Source organism: Lithobates pipiens, unplaced genomic scaffold (assembly GCF_037356315.1).
Source record: "Lithobates pipiens isolate NorthernLeopardFrog02 unplaced genomic scaffold, aLitPip1_a1.2 Scaffold_10, whole genome shotgun sequence".
Classification (NCBI taxonomy): Eukaryota; Metazoa; Chordata; class Amphibia; order Anura; family Ranidae; genus Lithobates; species Lithobates pipiens.
The window spans coordinates 179046223-179067910 of record NW_027507686.1 but is presented as its reverse complement, the minus strand read 5'-3'; positions in this window follow the sequence as shown (position 1 = coordinate 179067910).

Sequence of the window (21688 nt, the reverse complement as noted above, 5' to 3'; positions counted from 1 at the left end):
GAGGAGGACTTCCTTGCCTCTCAAGGCCCCCTTTATCCAGACAGTGTTCTTGCTGGCCCACCGATCACACAGGAAGAGGAGGAGGAAGATTGTGTTAGCATGGAGGTGGAGCCTGGCACTCAGCATCAGCAGCAGTCTTTTAGGGATGATTTACAGTTCCAAGAAACCCGTGGACTTGTACGTGGCTGGGAGGAGGTGGCTGCGGATCATGTCGTCCTTAGTGACCCAGAGGACTACGGACCGAATGCCTCAACTAACCTACTCTGCATGGCCTCCCTGATCCTGCAAAGTCTGCGGAAGGATCCTCGTATTCAAGGAGAGAGCTAATTACTGGCTGGCAACTCTCCTTGATCCACGTTACAAGGGTAAGGTTGCAGACCTTATCTTGCCATCGCAGAGGGAGCAGAGGATGAGACATCTTTGGGAGGCCTTGCAGAAAGGTCTGTGCAATGCATCCCCAAAGACTGGGAGGTTACAAATTCCTGGTCGTGGACAACGTGTTGCTGAGGCTTCAGTCAGTCACAGAAGGACCGGTGGAGAAGGTGACCGTCTGACTGATGTGTTAAGACAATTTTTTAGTCTGCAGCCCCAAGGTATGATCGGTTCCAGCAACTATCTCCAGGGTCTGATTTACATGGTGCAGGAATACCTGGGGGCAAAGTCAGACTTGGACACCTTTCCCACCGAAAATCCTCTGGCTTACTGGGTCTTGAGGATGGATCACTGGCCAGAGCTTGCACAGTATGCAATTGAGCTACTGGCCTTTCCTGCATCCAGCATTCTTTCGGAACGCACATTCAGTGCTCAGTGGCGGCTGGTGCTCCATTTTTTTTGGGGGGTGCAAAGAATGCCCGAACCAGCCCCGCCCCCGCTGGTCACTCGCCCGCAATAGGGCCTGCAGATAGTTGGATAAATAGACAGAGAAATTATATAAATGGACACATGGATAGATAGACACTGGGTAGGGGGATGGAAGGATGGATGGATGGATAGACACTGGGTGGGAGGGATGGATGGATAGATAAATAGATACTGGAGGAAGGGATGGATGGATAGCTACTTGGTGGGAGGGATGGATGGATGGATGGATGGACACTGAGCGGTATGGATGGATGGATACTGAGTGAGTGGAATAGATGGATGGACACTGAGTGAGTGGGATGGATGGATGGACACTGAGTGAGTGGATGGATGGATGGATGGAGGGATAGACACTGAGTGAGTGGGATGGATGGATGGAGAGTGAGTGGGATGGATGGATGGACAGTGAGTGAGTGGTATGGATGGATGGACAGTGTGTGAGTGAGTGGATGGATGGATAGACAGTGAGTGAGTGGGATGGATGGATGGATGAATGGATGGATGGATGGACAGTGAGTGAGTGGGATGGATGGATGGACAGTGAGTGAGTGGGATGGATGGATGGACAGTGAGTGAATGGGATGGATGGACAGTGAGTGAGTGAGTGGGATGGATGGATGGACAGTGAGTGAGTGAGGGAGTGGGATGGATGGATGGACAGTGAGTGAGTGAGTGGGATGGATGGATGGACAGTGAGTGATTGGGATGGAGGGGCAGTGAGTGAGTGGGATGGATGGATGGACAGTGAGGGGGGTGGATGGATGGACAGTGAGTGAGTGGGATGGATGGACAGTGAGTGGGATGGATGGATGGATGGACATTGAGTGAGTGGGATGGATGGATGGACAGTGAGTGAGATGGATGGATGGACAGTGGGTGAGTGGGATGGATGGACAGTGAGTGCGTGGGATGCATGGACAGTGAGTGCGTGGGATGCATGGATAGTGAGTGGGATGGATGGACAGTGAGTGAGTGAGTGGGATGGATGAATGGACAGTGAGTGAGTGAGTGGGATGGATGAATGGACAGTGAGTGAGTGGGATGGATGGATGAAGAGTGAGTGAGTGGGATGGATGGATGGATGGATGGATGGACACACACAGATCAGTAATGAGGACTTACATGTCTGTTAATGAGGCTCTGTCCTGAGCAGGAATCCATGGCTAGTGATAGGCAGCTGTAACTCCTCCTCTGCCCCATACGCTGGCTGTGAAGGATGTCTTATCTCGGTGTGTAGTCAGTCACACAAGGCTGGTCTCCTTATATCTACAGGATGGGCTGTATGTTTAACAAGTGCCTCCACTGACACTGCCAAACCAAGACACAGCAACACCAGTGGAGACAATAGAAGCATTGACAAGCAGCACTTGTTAACCACTTGAGATCCGCGCTATAGTCAAATGACGGCTACAGCGCGGATCTCAATTTCCGGGACTACATCTATTGACGTTGTCCCCTTTAAGAGCTCCCCGCGCGCTCCCGGGAGCGCGCATCGGGAAAATCTGTGTTGGCCGTGTCCCCTGGACACAGCCAATCACAGATCGCTGTAAACGGCCAATCACAGCGGCCATTTACAGCGCGATCGCCGCCTCCAATGGGTGATGATCTCAAATGTAAACAAATGAGATCATCACCCATTGCCGAATCTGTCTCCTCACACAGCAATAGCGTGTGAGGAGAGAGATAGAGAGATAGTGTGAGTTCAAAGTGTTTTGTGCCATCTGTTGCCAAATATACCCTGCCAGTGCCCAGATCTACCCTGCCAGTGCCCAGATCTACCCCACCTGTGCCCACCTGTGCCCACCTGTGCACCGCCAGTGCCCACCTATGCACCGCCAGTGCCCCATATGTGCACCGCCAGTGCCCATCTGTGCACCGCCAGTGCCCACCAGTGCCTGCCAGTGCCAATTGGTGCCCGCCAGTGCCAATCGGTGCCCATCTGTGCCACCTCAGCAGTGCCCATCTGTGCCGCCTCAGCAGTGCCCATCTGTGCCGCCTCAGCAGTGCCCATCTGTGCCCATCTGCTGCCTCATCAGTGCACATCCGTGCAATAAATCTGCACATCTGTGCAATAAATCAGTGCACATCTGTGCCGACCTATCAGTGCCCATCTGCCGACTCAGCAGTGCCCATCTGTGCTGACTCAGCAGTGCCCATCTGTGCCGACTCAGCAGTGCCCATCTGCCGCCTCAGCAGTGCCCATCTGCCGCCTCAGCAGTGCCCATCTGCCGCCTCATCAGTGCACATCCGTGCAATAAATCTGCACATCTGTGCAATAAATCAGTGCACATCTGTGCCGACCCATCAGTGCCCATTTGTGCCACCTCAAAAGCGCCCATCTGTGCCACCTCAAAAGCGCCCATCTGTGCCACCTCAAAAGCGCCCATCTGTATAATCAGTGCACATCTGTGCCACCTCATCAGTGCACATCTGTGCCACCTCATCAGTGCCCATCAGTGCTACCATGGCTAAACGTGTCTTTTCCACTGAGGAGGCGTACCAAATTATTTCCACGGCCGACGAGAGCAATGGGGAGCTCTCCTCTTCAGATTCCTTTTCAGATTCGGATTCTGAAGCCGACGTAATTTATGAGCCAGTCCTCAGCAGTGAAACACTGACTGAATCCGAGGAGGAAGATATCCGGCCCATCAAGCGAAGGCGTTCTAGTGAGGCAGTGCCGTCCACCAGCACCGAAGTGCCGTCCACCAGCACCGCAGTGCCGTCCACCAGCACCGCAGTGCCGTCCACCAGCACCGCAGTGCCGTCCACCAGCACCGCAGTGCCCCAGCAAGAAAGGCCAAGTACCAGTGGGGTGTCATCTCAGCCCCAAAGGGTTAGGAGCCATGCTGGCCTTCCCTATGCCCTTCAGAACCCCTTGTGGCTTCCTCCTAATTCAGGAGAGGCCAATGTTCCCCCTTTCACCGCCCAGCCAGGAGTCCAGGTGGACACGGAGAATTTTACCCCAATAGATTTTTTTAATTTAATTTTTACGGAGGATATGTTGTCGTCAATTGTGGCCCAGTGCAACCTGTATGCACAACAATTTATTTTTCAAAATCCGACCTCTTATTATGCCCGTCCCTACGAATGGAGAGACCTAACGGTGGAGGAGTTCAAGGTTTTTTTAGGCCTCACATTTAATATGGGACTCAACAAAAAAAATCAATTACGTACCTACTGGTCAACCCACCCCCTCCACCACTCGCCGCTCTTCTCCGCGGTAATGCCCAGAACCAGGTATCAGATCATTCTGAGGTTCTTACATTTCAGTGACAATTCCCAGTGCCTTCCACGAAATGATCCAAATTATGACCGGCTTTACAAAATTAGACCAATACTGAATTATTTTTCAGAAATATTCCCCAAATTGTTTACCCCGGACCAACACATATGTGTGGATGAGTCCCTTATTAAATTTAGCGGCAGGCTTAGAATGAAGCAATTTATGCCCAGCAAAAGGGCCCGCTATGGGGTGAAGGTCTACAAATTATGCGACCGAGCCACAGGGTACACATATTCATTCATGGTGTACGAAGGGAAGGACACCCAGCTGCAGCCCCCTAATTGTCCGGACTACTTGGGATCCAGCGGAAAAATTGTTTGGGACCTCATATACCCCCTACTGGATGAAGGCTACCACCTGTATGTAGATAACTTCTACACATCTCTGCCCCTGTTCCACAACCTTCACCGGAAGAAGACGCCAGCATGTGGCACCGTAAAAAAGAACCGGAAGGGCTTTCCTCAAAGTCTTGTGAATAAGAAGCTGCGAAAAGGAGAAACCGCAAGTCTGAGAAACAAGGAGGTTCTGGCAGTGAAGTGGAGGGACAGAAGGGATGTGTATATGTTATCTTCTATCCACAACAATACCTTTGTGGAAATCCCCAGAAGGAATGGCCCCGTAAAGAAACCCAAACGCATTTCCGAATACAATTTGTTCATGGGAGGAGTCGACTTCCAACGACCAAATGATGGAACCATATCTTGTCACAAGACGGACATACCATTGGTACAAAAAAGTAGCAATTTATATTTTTCAATTGGCCATTTATAATTCCTATGTCATTTACCGCAACGCCACCCAAAACCCCAAACGTTTCTTTGGCTACCAGGAGGAAATTTTCACTGCCCTTATTTTCCCAAACGGCCCACCAGAAAATATCCGATCAGACGTTGTTAGTCGACTCTCCGAGCGCCACTTTCCCGATAAAATCCCCCCCAAACCAACAGGCAAAAGACGTCAAAAAAGATGTAAGGTGTGTACCAGAGCAGAGTCAGAAGAGACACATCTTATTATTGTGCACAATGTCCTTCCCAACCAGGCCTCTGCATAGGCGACTGTTTTCGGCGTTACCATACTTCAATAAATTTTAGTGAAGTATGGTAAACATAATCCTCAGTTCCTGCCTTCATACACCTTCACACCCCTTATGCCACTGCCTGCTCTGTAACTGACCCTTGCTTGTTATTTGACCACTCTTATGCCTGCCGATTCTGTACATACCGCTGCCTGATCTGGAACTGACCCTGGACTGTTATTCGACCATGCTTCTGCCTAACGATTCTGTACATACCTCTGCCTGATCTGGAACTGACCCTGGACTGTTATTCGACCATGCTTCTGCCTAACGATTCTGTACATATCTCTGCCTGATCTGGAACTGACCTTGGACTGTTTGACCACGATATTTGCCTGCCTCTTGGACTGATCTTGTATTCTGCAACTGGACTAGTGGGATTCAACACGGGGTCTCACATATGTGAGGGGCTCCAGTATAGTTTTTCTGGAAGAAGAAAACAATTTTCTTTGTTTTCTTATTCCTAGATTAGGGTCTGGAGACTCGGAGGCTTCAAAGAGATTTGGGAGGGAGAAGCCTCTACCCCTATCCCCATTCTGTCCTGAACGAGGCTCTACTTCTGTCTGCTGCCTGTAGGACTTACTGCCATCATGCCACACTGACCACACTACAAGGACCTGCCTACTACCAGGACCAATATTTTTGGCACTGCTGACATCTCTGCACTGACCCTGGACTGTAATATGGACAGTATCCCTGCCTGCTGCCTGAAAAACTGTGTTCGCTGTTGCTGACCAAGTCCCTGCCTGCTGCCTGGACCAGTGATATCCTCCTGTGGACAACTGCGCTTCTAAAACCACAGGTAATCTTTTCTTTACCCTTTGCTCAGCATAATGTATTTGGGGGTGTAATTCTTGGTATGTGCAGGCTATGTGTCCCTGGAACGCCGACGGTGTTTCTTGCATGTTGCGCCTCTGTATGTGGTAAGGCTGTGTAAACGTCTCACACATGTGGTATTGCCATACTCAGGAGGAGTAGTAGAATGTATTTTGGGGTGTTATTTTTTCTATGTAAATGCTATGCGTTGGAAATATCTTATAAACGGACAACTTTGTGTAAAAAAAAATGCGTTTTCATTTTTTTCCACATTTTCCAAAAACTTCTGGAAAAAAATGAACCATTGAAAAGACTCATTATGCCTCATAGATTATACGTTGGGGTGTAATCTTTCCAAAATGGGGTAATTTTCTGGACGTTTCCATTGCCCTGGTGTTCCAGGGCCTTCAAAACTGTAATAGGTGGTTGAGAAATGAAATGTGTAATTTATGCTCCTAGAATGCCTGAAGGTGCTACTTCAAAATTAGGCCTCTGTATGTGGCCAGGCTGTGTAAAAGTCTCACACATGTGGTATCGTTATACTCAGGAGGAGTAGGAGAATGTATTTTGGGGTGCTATTTTTGCTATGTAAATGCTATGTGTTGGAAATATCTTATAAACGGACAACTTTGTGTAAAAAAAAATGCGTTTTCATTTTTTTCCACATTTTCCGAAAACTTCTGGAAAAAAATAAACCATTGAAAAGACTCATTATGCCTCATAGATTATACGTTGGGGTGTTAGCTTTCCAAAATGGGGTCATTTTCTGGACGTTTCCATTGCCCTGGTGTTCCAGGGCCTTCAAAACTGTAATAGGTGGTTGAGAAATGAAATGTGTAATTTATGCTCCTAGAATGCCTGAAGGTGTTACTTCAAAATGAGGCCTCTGTATGTGGTCAGGCTGTGCGAAAGTCTCACACATGTGGTATCGTTATACTCAGGAGGAGTAGGAGAATGTATTTTGGGGTGTTATTTGTGGTATGCACATTCCGTGTGGGAGAAATAAGCTATTACAATGAAAATTTTGTGGAAAAAAAAAATCGTAATTTTGCAAAGAATTGTGGGAAAAAATGACAACTTAAAATAACTCACCATGCCTCTTCCTAAATACATTGGAATGTCTACTTTCCAAAAAGGGGTCATTTGGGGGGCATTTGTACTTTCCTGGCTTGTTAGGGTCTCAAGAATGGAGATAGGCCTTAGTACATCAGATGTGATCTTTTTTTGCAAATCTTTATGATTTGCACCATAGCTTGTAGACTCTATAAATTTCACACAGATCATATAATATGCAAAAATTTGGGTTATTTTTACCAAAGATGTGTAGTAGTATAAATTGTGGCCAAAATTTATGAAGAAAAATTGCTAATTTGCTAAATTTTGTCACAGAAACGAAGAAAAATTCATTTTTTTCAAAATTTTCGGTCTTTTTTCATTTATAGCGCAGAAAATAAAAAACCGAGAGGTGATCAAATACCACCAAAAGAAAGCTCTATTGGTATGAAGAAAAGTACAAAAAAATCATTTGGTTACAGTGTTGCATGACTGAGTAATTGTCATTCAAAATGTGAGAGCACTGAAAGCTGAAAATTGGTCTGGGACTGAGGGGGGTTTAAGTGCCCAGTAAGCAAGTGGTTAAACACACAGCCCCTGTGAAGCCTCCCCATCCATCCATCCTGTAGAAATAAGGAGACCAGCCTTGTGTGATCGTCAATGATTCTATTATCTCCACTGGCTGTGTCTCGGTTTGGCAGTGTCAGTGGAATTATTCTGCTTTGCCCCTCCTGTGGATTTCCAACTAGATGCTTGTTGTTTTGTCTCTGACAGCGCAAGTGAAGGAGTCCACTCCTCCGCTCGGGCGCACTGGTCTGACACAGGGGAAACTGGAAGTGACATACTAACTAGTCTGTCACTCAAAGCACAAGGCCATAGTAATCCTATGGGCGCCGGGCGGATGCAGATCGGCACTTTTCATTGCGCCACAAGGCGGGTTAAAACCCTGCAAATGAAGCGCAGCGTTTGCAATCTTGTGATTGCATTGACGTGGCACTTCACATAGTCCACTGTGTCCGGCGCTCGAACACAGTGTACTTAAGCATTTTTTCATTTCTTTTTTCTTTTTTTTTAAAGGGCCAAATTTTTTGGAGGTTTTGTAACCGATCCCAGGGTGCACCTGTCCACCGACTCGGTTGATTGACTGACCTTCATTAAAATGAATCAGTTTTGGATCACCACCAGCTACCAAGCACCTGAATCTGATGTAACCGAATAATTATTTTTAAATGTCAGATCCCTTCAAGACTGCCTATGCTAATGCTGACTGACTATACTGTTATGCTGAGTGACTATCCTCTTCCTCCACAATAATCCTGCTGATAACTTGGAAGAACATTTTTGGTTCTGGGCGCCGCCACAAATGGCTAAGGCCAAATTTTTCAGCCCCTGTTTAACAGGGGCATGTAGTTACAATTTTTGATGCAATACTTTGCAGCAGGGCTTATTCCTGCTCTCCAACTAGAGTATCTGTGAGGGGTTGCAGCACCAGTGCCTAAGGCCCCATTTTTCAGCCCCTGTTTAACAGGGGCGTGTAATTACAATTTTTGATGCAATACTTTGCAGCAGGGCTCATTCCTGCGCTCCAAATAGAGTATCTGTGAGGAGTTGCAGTGTCATGGCACCAGCACCAGTGCCTAAGGCCCAATTTTTCAGCCCCTGTTTAGCTGTTTTTAAAACTTTTTTTTTTGCATTGATACATGTCCCCTGGGGCAGGAGCTGGGTCCCCAAACCCTTTTTAGGACAATAACTTGCATATTAGCCTTTAAAATTAGCACTTTTGATTTGGAACGTTCAAGTCCCATAGACTCTAATGGGGTTCTAAAGTTCGCACAAATTTTTGGTCCATTCCCAGGTTCTGATGCGAACTGAACCGGGGGGTGTTCTGCTCATCCCTATATATATATATATATATTTGACCCCTTGCAAAACATGACTTAGCACTTGGTGGCAAAACCCTTGTTGGCAATCACAGAGGTCAGAAGTTTCTTGTAGTTGGCCAACAGGTTTGCACACATCTAAGGAGGATTTTGTCCCACTCCTATCTGCAGATCCTTTCCAAGTCATTAACTACTTCCTGACCGCTGGCCTCCCATTTAAACAGGGAATGCACGCGATCGTGCGCGTGCATCCCTGTTTGTTCGGTGGCAGCGTGTCACAGAGACACCGCTCGCCATCGAAGGGGGTGAACAGCCATTGGTTATGGCTGTTTACTACGTGATCGGCCATGATGAAGTCACGGCCGATCACAGATGGTCACACCCCCACTGTGCATGGCGCACTGCGCGTGCACATCGGTGGCGGCGTGTTCCCCGCGAACACTGCTCATCACCGACGCTGGTAAACAGCCATTGGCCGGCTGTTTACGCACGTGATCGGCTGTGATCCTTTCACAGCCAATCACTAAAATGTAAACAAACCGCGGTAACGAGATGTTACCGGGTTCTCCTCCTCACACACCGATCGTGTGTGAGGAGGAGATTGCGGTAACATCTCGTTACCGCCCACAGTGTACACCAATCACACTGATTGCCCCCCCTCAATAAAGAGGACCTGTCACTACCCCTCATAATACCTGTCAATCACAGTCCATCAGAGTACCTGTCACAGTCCATCTGAGTACCTGAGTACCTGTCCCAGCTCATCAGAGTACCTGAGTACCTGTCACAGTCCATCTGAGTACCTGAGTACCTGTCCCAGCTCATCAGAGTACCTGAGTACCTGTCACGACCCATCAGAGTACCCGAGTATCTGTCACGGCACATCAGAGTACCCGAGTATCTGTCAAAGCCCATCAGAGTACCCGAGTATCTGTCACGGCACATCAGAGTACCCGAGTACCTGTCACGGCACATCAGAGTACCCGAGTACCTGTCGTGGTCCATCATGGTACCCGAGTATCTGTCACGGTCCATCAGAGTACCCAAGTACCTGTCACAGCCCATCAAAGTTCCTGAGTACCTGTCACGTTTCATCCGAGTACCCGAGTACCTGTCATGGGTCATCCGAGTACCCGGGTACCTGTCACAGCCCATCAGAGTACCCGAGTACCTGTCACAGCCCATCTGAGTACCTGAGTACCTGTCCCAGTCCATCTGAGTACCCGAGTACCTGTCATAGTCCATCTGAGTACCTGTCCCAGTCCATTTGAGTACCCGTCACAGTTCATCTGAGTACCTGAGTACCTGTCACAGTTCATGTGAGTACCTGAGTACCTATCACAGTTCATCTTAGTACCCGAGTACCTGTCACAGTCGATATGAGTACTTGAGTACCTATCACCGCCCTTCAAAGTACCCAAATACCAGTCACCAAGCCATCAGAGTACCTGTCACCAGGCCATCAGAGTACCCGAGTACCTGTTACCAGGCCATCAGAGTACCCGAGTACCTGTCACCAGGCCATCAGAGTACCAGAGTACCTGTCACCAGCCCATCAGAGCACCCGAGTACCTATTTGCAGCCCATATCTCATAGAATATATACGTTGGGGTGTTTGCTTTCCAAAATGGGGTCATTTTGTGGGTAATTTCACTGTCCTGGTGGTCCAGGACCTTCAAAAGTTTGATGGGTAGGAATGAAATAAGATGTGTCATTTATGCTCCTAGAACGCCTGAACGTACTATTTCAATGTTCGGCCTCCCTATGTGGCCAGGCTGTGTAAAAGTCTTACACATGTGGTATCCCCATACTCGGGAGGAGTAGCAAAATGTGTTTTGGGGTGTCATTTTTGCTATATACACGCTATGTGTTAGAAATATCTTATAAATTGACAACTTTGTGTAAAAAAAAAAAAAAAATGCGTTTTAATTTTTTTCCACATATTACAAAAACTTCTGGAAAAAAATGAACCGTTCAAAAGACTCATTATGCCTTACAGATTATACGTTGGGGTGTTTGCTTTCGAAAATGGGGTCATTTTATGGGAAATTCCATTGTCCTGGTACTCCAGGGCCTTCAAAAGTGTAATAGGTGGTTGAGAAATGAGATGCGTCATTTTTGCTTGTAGAATGCTGAAGGTACTACATCAATGTTAGTGCTCTGTATGTGTAAGAGTCTCACACATGTGGTATCGCCATACTCGGGAAGAGTAGCAGAATGTATTTTGGGGTGTAATTTGTTGTATGCATATGCTGTGTGTGAGAAATATCCTGATAATATGACAATTCTTAATTTTGCAAAGAATTGTGGGAAAAAATGACAACTTAAAAAAACTCACCATGCTACTTACTTAATACCTTGGAATGTCTACTTTGTAAAAAGGGGTCATTTGGGGGGTATTTGTACTTTCCTGACTTGTTGGTGTCTCAAGAAATGAGATACACCAGATGTACTGAAGGCCTGATCAGATGTGATCAATTTTCAGCGATTGGCACCATAGTTTGTAGACTTTCACAAAGACCAAATAATATACACTAATGTGGGTTATTTTTACCAAAGATATGTAGCAGTATAAATTTTGGCCAAAATGTATGAAGAAAAATTACTAATTAGCAAAAATGTATGACAGAAACAAAGAAAAAGGCATTTTTTTCACAAAATTTACGTTTTATTTTATTTATAGCACAAAAAATAAAAAACTCACTAGTGATTAAATACCACTAAAAGAAAGCGCTATTTGTGTGGAAAAAAGGACGCAAGTTTCATATGGGTACAGTGTTGCATGACTGAGTAATTGTCATTCAAACTGTGAGAGCGCTGAAAACAGAAAATTGGTCTGGTGAGGAAGGGGGTGTAAGTGCACTGTATTGAGGTGGTTAAGGTCTAGAGGCTGATGTTTGGTAACTCGAACTTTCAGCTCCCTTCACATATTTTCTTTGTGATTAAGGTCTGGAGACTGGCTAGGCTAGGACCTTAATGTGCTTCTTCCTGAGCCAATCCTTTGCTGCCTTGTGTTTTGAGTCATTGTCATGCTGGAATACCCTTCCACTAGCCTTTTTCAATGCCCTGGCTGAAGGAAGGAGGTTCTCATCCAATGTTTGATGGTACAGGGCCCCATCCATCTTCCCTTTCATGCTGTGAAGTTGTCCTGTCCTTTTAACAGAAAAATACCCCCAAAGCATAATGTTTTCACCTTCGTGTTTGATGGTGTGGATGGTGTTCTTGGGGGGCATAGGCAGCATTCCTCTTCCTCCAAACAGGGCGAGTTGAGTTGATGCCAAAGAGCTTGATTTTGGTCTCATCTGACCACAACACTTTCACCCAGTTCTCTGAATCATTCAGATGTTCATTAGCAAACTTCAGACGGGTGTGTACATGTGCTTTCTTGTTCCCAAACCTCAACACCAATTCAAATGTACTAGTTTTCGTGAAATTAGTCACCAAAGATCTATGCAAAATCCGGACCTCCAACCACAACAATGACAATCTATCCAAACCAAAAAGGGAAGCGCTCACCTCGCTAAAGAACCACCCCACTATTACAATCAAACCCTCTGACAAAGGAGGCAATATTGTAGTTATGGGTAATGAGTTTTATGTAGATATGTGTACAGCCATATTGAACAACCAAGATTGGTATTGTAAGATCCCAGCATCATGTACCAAACACTTTGTACGTGAATACTATGCTCTAATTGATCATGCATATAGTACAAATATTCTCAACAAAGCAGAATGGGATTATATCACAACTCCATATCCATGTACACCCACCTTCTATGCCTTACCCAAACTACATAAAAGCATTACACAACCCACTGGCAGACCTATCATTTCCAGTAACGGCTCCCTGACTGAAAAACTTAGCAAATTCATTGATGGCTACCTATGACCATATGTATCCAAACTTCCCAGCTGCATTAGAGACGTCCCTCATTTACTACAAAATGTAGATGGGCTATGTGTGCCCCCTGAGTCTGTATTAGTGGCAATAGACGTTGAGGCCCTATACAGCTCTATCCCACATGACAAGGGCCTTGCATGCATCAGACACATGTTATCCCAGAACAGCCAACTGGACCCCAAGACTAATGGTTTCCTTTTGGCCTGGAATTCATTCTCCCCCACAACTTTTTTACTTTTAATGGCTCCCACTACCTCCAGGTGCAGGGCGTGGCTATAGGGACCTCCCGTGCCCCCTCCTATGCCAACCTGTACCTGGAGGAGTGGGAACAAATGATTCAACAATTACCCCCACTCGCTCCATACATGGAAAATGTTGTAATGTGGTTTCACTACATCAATGACATCTTCCTAGTTTGGAGCGGCCACACTGAATTGTTACGAGAATTTTTGGAGCAACTTAATTCAAATACCTTCAATCTATCCTTTACCATGAGTTGGAATAAGGATATCATCATGTTTCTCGACATAACCATCAACAAAGATTGACAGGGCGTGCTCACTACAGGATTATATAGGAAACCCACTGCTGGTAATTCCATCCTCCATGCCAGTAGCTTTCACCCCACTCCTTTGATCCACTCAATTCTGTATAGCCAATATCTACGCATCAGACGCAATTGCACCAATGATTAAACCTTTAAGAAGGAAAATCCCTAAATCTCTAAAAACACACCTACTGGCACGAGGCTATTCACACAAGTGCCTCAAAAAAGCATACAAAAGAGTTTGCAGTAGAACCCGTACTGATGTCCTGTATAACCCCTCTACCAAGAAAAAACAATCTTACCTCATTTCAATCATTACTACTTTTTCCAATCAGCATCACGCTATCAAACAGACAATCCAAAAATATTGGCACACGCTCACAATGGACCCCTTAATTGGTCCCTTTGTGCCCGCTGCCCCTGGCATCACCTTTAGGAGAGCACGATCCTTACGTGACTGTCTCGTATGCAGTGAATATAAGGGCAACAACACTGACCCATGCAAAAACAAAGGTACCTTCCCCTGCGGGGGCTGTAATTATTGCAGGTATCTCAACACTACCCGCAATATTACACTACCTAACGGTGATACTTTTATACCCAAGCACTACGCCAATTGCTCAACCAGTGGGGTAGTATATCTGCTGACATGTGAATGCAATAGCTTTTATATAGGCAAGACCATTCTAGAGTTTTGGAGAAGGGCATACAAACACATTCTGTCTATGAAAACCTGCATTTCCAACCTACCCCTCAGTAGACATGTTACCAATGTACACGAAGGCACACGTCCCAAATTTTCCCTTTTAATCCTTGATCGGGTACATCAAGGTATCCGAGGAGGAAACTCAAATAAACTACTGCTTCAATTAGAACAAAAATGGATTTTATAACTAAACACCACCAAACCACCTGGCCTCAATGGGGCCATTTCATTTAATCCCTTTCTGGAGGGCTTTGCATCATTGAACTCATGAAAAAAAACTGATCAAAATTAATGAGAAAATCTCCCTTCCCTTCCTTTCCCCCTCCCCTTTATATATATATATATATATATTTATATATATATATATATATATATATATATATATATATATCTATATATATATATATATATATATATATATATATATATATATATATATATATTCTTCCTTTTTTTCCTAATTTTTTCCTAATTTTATATTTATATTTATTTATTTATTTTATTTTATTTCATTTTATCTTATCTTCCACGGTTTGTGCTTGCCATATCCTAAATCTCTTATGTGAGAGATCCCATGTAGCGTTATATCTAGTTTCTGACATGGACAAAAATTCCCCCATTGTATTTCCGCTGCCTTGTTTTCTCCATGTTTCCCACTGGTAATCCGACAGGTGGTATACAACACCTGATCTGCGCTCCCGCCCCTTCGTCCTCCTTCTGTGTGGGTTTTGCCACTCAGCACACATAGGGCCGCTCTGCGCTATCCATCGCCAGGGGCCCTACTACGTGTAGAGAGGCGGGGACACCTCCCTGCCCCCTGCCTCCTCACTTACATGCGCTGCAAGCCGGTGATGCGGGCGCGGGTCCCTGCCTATGGCCGGCTCTGACATCACAACGCCGGGTATCACGCACCCGGAAGTGACCTCCCTATAGGTTAGCCGACCGCGAGGGATTCCTCGTGATGTCTACCTGGGAGAGATAGATTGCGGCCAACCCCAAACCCGGATCAATGTCGCTCCACCTACACCTTAGCCTCGGGACACCCTCCATCTATTGCACACAGTCTGTGTGCAGAGGGGGCGGGCTCCCGCGCTATCGACTCGGGGGGCATCACCACCCCTCCCCTCGCGGTCTAGCCACTCCCATATTTACCTACTCATAAATGCCGGCTCTCCTACCGGTCAGTCCTGCTGCTACATACTCTGCTTGGCCACCAACCATGCTCTAGATATTGGGAAGCTCCTTCATTCCCTGCTAATGCTTTACTCCCAGAAACATGGGGAGACCACCCTTGATATTTTTTCTTTGCTGGGATATATTTTTCCATGCTCACTCCCTCTCCCCCTCCCCCAGTGTACACAGTACCTGCAGACTACCAGCAAGTCCCCTGCGGGACACCAGCTGGTACTCTTACCATGACCTTCAACCGGTTCAACCTCTCCACCTGTGGCTTTTAAGGTAATCTACCCCTATACCCCCAACATGCATGCTCTCATTTGTAGTCACTGTACACGCTGATGTAAATTTACTCCTTTCATTTTGTATCCTCTAGACTACCCTTTGCGGGTCCCTGTGAGGGACTTTCCTAGACGCCCTCTGCTGGGAGAAACCCTGTCACTTTTGGTCCGGGTGTTCCTGCGGGGGAGAGTTCCCTAATGATCGGGCTCTACCCCCTGGGTTTTGACCAGTGTGAGGGGACACAAGGCAGTGTACTTTCTGTCACCTATGGCTCTATGTTTTTATATCTATTGTTTATCTGGATGCATCTATGACGAATTGAGCTGTTAACCACTTGCCGCCCGCCCTATAGGCAATTGACGGTGGCAAAGTGGTTGCATAATCCTGATCGACATCATATGACGTGATAAGGATTATGAGCCGCTGCGCGACCCCGGGGGCGCGCATCGCGGCGATCGTTGTTGCGGGGTGTCAGTCTGACACCCGGCAACTACGATCTCGGTAAAGAGTCTCCGACGGAGACTTTTTACCATGTGATCAGCCGTGTCCAATCACGGCTGATCACAGTGTAAATAGGAAGAGCCGGTGATCGGCTTTTCCTCACTCGCGTCTGTGAGACGTGAGTAGAGGAGAGCCGATCGGCTGCTCCTCTGACAGGGGGGTCTGTGCTGATCGATTATCAGCACAGCCCCCCCGAGGATGCCCACACTGGACCACCAGGGACGCCACCAGACCACCAGGGATGCCCAGCTAAAGGTAATCCTCCCTAGACCACCAGGGATGCCAGTCAGTGCCACAATGGATGCCAATCAGTGCCCATAATGGATGCCAATCAGTGCCCACAATGGGCATCACTGATTGGCATGCATTATTGTTTGGCACTGATTGGCATCCATTAGTACAGTATAACACCAATGCCGCCTATGAGTGCCCACCTGTGCCGCCTATGAGTGCCCACCTGTGCCGCCTATGAGTGCCCACCTGTTCCGCCTATCAGTGCCCATTCATGCCACCTATCAGTGCCCACCCATGCCCATCTGTGTCGCCTATCCATGCCCATCTGTGCCGCCTATCCATGCCCATCTGTGCCGCCCATCCATGCCAATCCATGCCAGCTATCAGTGCCAATTTGTGCCGCCCATCAGTGCCACCCATCAGTGCCACCTATCAGTGCCACATATCAGTGTCCATCAATGCCACCTCATCAGTGCCACTTCATTGGTGCCACATCATTGGTGCCCATCAGTGCCGCCTTATCAGTGCCCATCAGTGTAGCCCCATCAGTGCCCATCAGTGAAGGAGAAAACGTACTTATTTACAAAGTTTTGAAACTGAAACAAAAAAAACATATTTTTTTTCAAAATTTTCGGTATTTTTTTATTTGTAGCGCAAAAAATAAAAACCGTAGAGGTGATCAAATACCACCAAAAGCAAGCTCTATTTGTGGGAAAAAAATTATAAAAATGTCATTTGGGTACAGTGTAGCATGACCGCGCAATTGTCATTCAAAGTGCGACAGCGCTGAAAGCTCAAAATTGGTCTAGGCAGGAAGGAGTTTAAGTGCCTGGTATTGAAGTGGTTAATACAGGGTCAGTATAACACACATTCAGTTGAGGAATATACGCTACTATGACTATGTTTGTTGCATTTCCAATATTAGCTATATCTGTTTCCTATGTTGTTTTTTTCTTTATAGATATATACTGTACTTATGCTGATCCATTTCCCTAAAGAAGAGTTGAAATACTCGAAACGCGTTGGAATATATTACCTGTATTTGCTCTTTGTGCTCATTGTTTACTGCATCCCTGCTTTCTCTGTATTTATACACCTTAATATGTTTCACAATTGCATGGGCTACTTTTTGCCCATACAAGTTCATTTTTTTTTTGTAAATAAAACATTCAAGAAAATATTCAACCACTAAGTATTTGTCCTTTCCCTAAAAAGTCCAGCTGAGGCAAATCCTCTTGAACATACAAATTATTTGGGATGTGGGTCAGGCCAAATTTAGACCAACTGCAGCACTTTCCCCTTTTTCTTGAGTAGGGGGACCTTGCGGGTGCTGCAGGATTTCAGTCTTTCATGGTGTAGTGTGTTACACCTTGAGATCATTGACGAGATTCTCCCATGTAGTTCTGGGCTGACTCCTCACAATTTTCATGATCTTGCATGGAGTCCCAGACCGAGGGAGATTGACAGTTGTTTTGTGTTTCTTCCATTTGTGAATAATCACACCAACTGTTGTCACCCTCTCACCAAGCTGCTTGGAGATAGTCTTGTAGTCCATCCCAGCATTGTGTAGGTCTACAGTCTTGTCCCTGACATCCTTGGACAGCTCTTTGGTCTTGCCCATGGTGGAGAGATTGGTATCTGATTGTTTGCTTCTGTGGACATGTGTCTTTTATTTAGGTAACTAGCTGAGATTAGGAGGACTCCCTTTGAGCCTAGGTTCACAATGGAGTGATTTGTCATGCAATTTGCGAGATCAAATCATATGGCAAGTCACAGCCTATTGGAGGCAATGGCACTGTTCCAATCAGTGCGACACAGATTTTGCGGCGCAGCACAGATTTTAAAAAATAGATTAGAGTGCTTCCAATCTCAGCTTATTACCTGTATAGAAGACACCTGGGAGGCAGAAATTTTGCTGATTGATAGGGGATTATTTTACTCAATAAAATGCATTTAAATTTATAACTCTTTTGAAATTAGTTTTATCTGGACATCTTTGTTGTTATTCTGTCGCTCACTGTTAAAATAAACCTACAATTAAAATTATAGACTGATCATTTCTTTGTCAGTGGGCAAACGTACAAAATCAGCAGGGGATCAAATACTTTTTACCTCGATATATATATATATATATATATATATATATATATATATATATACACACACACACACACACACACTCACACAGTATCTCACAAAAGTGTAAATATTTTATTATATCTTTTCATGTGATAATACTAAAGAAATTACACTTTGCTGTAAAATAACGAATGTACATCTTGTATAACAGTGAAAATTTGCTGTCCCCTCAAAATAACTCAACACACAGCCATTGGCAAATACTCCCCACTAATAGTTCTTCAACACAACTCACCACAACTCACGCTAAGGCAAAGCTCAGGATATTTGCAGGTGATCATAACAAATCACGGTCAATTTTTGAGGGTTGTCCTATATATACTATACGTGTGTGTGTGTGTGTGTGTGTGTGTGTGTGTGTGTGTGTGTGTGTGTGTGTGTGTGTGTATGTGTTGTAGACATGTCACTGGAGAAGTGATCGAGGGGGTGTACATCTCACCTAGGTTGCTACACAGTGTGAGATGGTAAGTCCAGGATGGATCAGTTTCTCAGCAGCGATATGCTGCTGAGTTGTTATTTAATTTTGCCGGGCCTGGGTTTATATGGAATGGCAGGTAGGTTTGGTAGAGGGACCTGTCATTCCACATCCCCCGATCCAGTTCTGGGTTTGGGATCAGGTGAGCTTTGATCCTAATTAGCCTGGGAAGCTAAAGGCACTGCAGGGTCTGCAGGTGGTTGCTCTCAGCCAGGGAATGAACAATCTGTGTGTTGAAGGAAGCTGCAAGCACAGCCACTGCTGGAGCTAAAACTCACCCTGCGATATCCAGGCGAAAGACGCTGTGTTTGTAAGTGTCAGATAGGTGAGCAGAACCTGTTAGTAAGCGCCCAGCCGGGCTAGGACTTTTATTTTTGTTGTACTTAGAAAGCACGGTGTTGCTGTATATTTTGTTTGCTGGACTGTTTGTACCACGAATAAACGCCAAGATCTGCTTTATAAATTCCAAGTCTGCTGTGAACTGTGTCCAAACACACCCTACCCCGGGAAGATCCCTTACAATTGGTGGAGGTAGCGGGCAACGCGGTTGCTAGGGGCAACGGTGTGGACAGACTTGGCTACAGCTGCTGATGTCCTGGGTGAAAGCTGCAACTACACTCCAAGAACAGTCCAGCAACATGGAGGAGATGCTGAAGCAGTTTATGCAAGTGAGTTTGCAACAACAGCAGGCTCAGACAGAGGTCAATAGACGACATGAACAGTCCATGGCTGCACAACAACAACTTATCGAGCACCTGATAGCAAATCGAGAGGCGCCTGTGGTGATGGGAGCCGCTCCAGAGATTTTTTTTGGGAGAAGGACTGTGCAGAAAGCGCTGCAAAAGATGACTGCTGAGGACGATGTTGAAGCCTATCTAACAGTATTTGAGCGCGTGGCTGAGCGAGAGAAGTTACCAGCCGCTGAGTGGGCAGAGGTAATTGCGCCCTATTTAACAGGTGAACCTCAAAAGGCCTACTATGACCTCAGTGAGCAAGAGGTTAAGGACTATACTCGGCTAAAAGAGGAGATACTTGCCCGACTAGGAGTTACTACTGCAGTCCGTGCCCGGAGGGTACGCAACTGGAGCTACAGTCTGGACAAATCAGCGAGGTCCCAGATGTATGACCTAATCCATTTGGCAAGAAAGTGGTTGGAGCCAGACACTTCTACTCCTGCACAAATCCTAGAGAAGGTCGTGATGGATCGCTACCTCCGAGCACTTCCTACTGACCTGCAACGCTGGGTGGGACAAGGTGATCCTAAGAATGCCAACGAACTTGTCAACCTTGTGGAGAGGTTCCAGGCGACTGAGGACTACCTCCGTGATGTTCCTGCAGAATCTTCACCTCCCCGGAGCACCAGATCTGTGCCGTCAGCTGGTAAGAGACTTCCATCTATTGGGGGAGTGTGGAGGGGTGCTGATGGAGGGAAAAGGGCTCAAGTGGTGTCTCAGGGACAAAAGACTGGTGATGGTCCCGGGTGGCTAAGGGGCTCTGAAAAGGACTCCTTGCCAAAGAGACCAGGCCCTATCCAGTGTTGGAGATGCCATGAGGCGGGACACGTGTCGGCCCATTGCCCTCTTACCTCTGAACCCATGGAATGTGACGCTAGCCGGCGTCAGTCGCTATTTGCGGAACCATCTTGTGCTGCAGTTCCTGGACTAGAGACTGAACCGCAAATCTGCGACATCACAATCAATGACTTTCCTGTTAAAGCGTTAATGGACTCAGGAAGCCTCGTAACCTTGGTGCATGCTAGCCTGGTGACTGGGGACTTAGAGTCTAAAAAGCATATGAGCGTTGTGTGTATACATGGTGATACAAAAGTGTACCCTATAGTGCTGGCTAAAGTCGGGACTGAACAAGGCACAGTACAATATGAAGTGGGTGTGGTTAAAAACCTCATGCATAATGTAATATTGGGGCGCGATTTTCCTTTATTCTGGGCTCTCTGGGAAAAAAGAAAAATCCCCAAAAGGAGTGAGGATACCTCTAAGGGGGTTGCCTTGTCCACTGTGAATGATAAAAGTGTACAGGATGAAAATGATTGTTTTCCTTTGCAGGTCCTGGCTGGGGAGGAGGAGGCTCCTCCCACTGAGCAAAATATACTAGACTTAGAGGTGTCTAGCGATAATTTTGGGGCTGCACAATTACAGGACCCCACTCTCAAAAATGCGAGAGAGCAGGTTGCTGTTATGAACGGGGTACCTCAGGAACCAGATGCTGAAAAAAGATTTCCACATTTTTCGGTGACTAATGATCTTTTCTATAGAGTCAATAAGGTTAAGGATGAGATTGTGGAACAGCTTCTGGTACCTAAGCCGTACCGGCGTCAGGTGCTTGACATGGCACATAACCATGTTCTTGGGGGACACTTGGGGACTGACAAAACGCGAGAGAGGGTTCTCCAGAGGTTTTTTTGGCCGGCCATATATGATGACATTAAAAAATACTGTGAGTCGTGCCCCACATGTCAGGTTAGTGCCCCAGTGTCACATTTTCGCAGTCCTTTGGTTTCGCTCCCTATTATAGAGGTGCCTTTTGAGCGTATTGCCATGGATTTAGTGGGTCCCATTGTAAAGTCAGCTAGAGGACACCAGTATATTTTGGTAGTCCTGGATTATGCGACCCGCTATCCTGAGGCTGTACCCTTAAGAAACACTGCATCTAAAACAATTGCACGTGAGTTGTTTTATATGTTCTCTAGGACTGGGATCCCCAAAGAAATCCTAACTGACCAAGGTACGCCATTTATG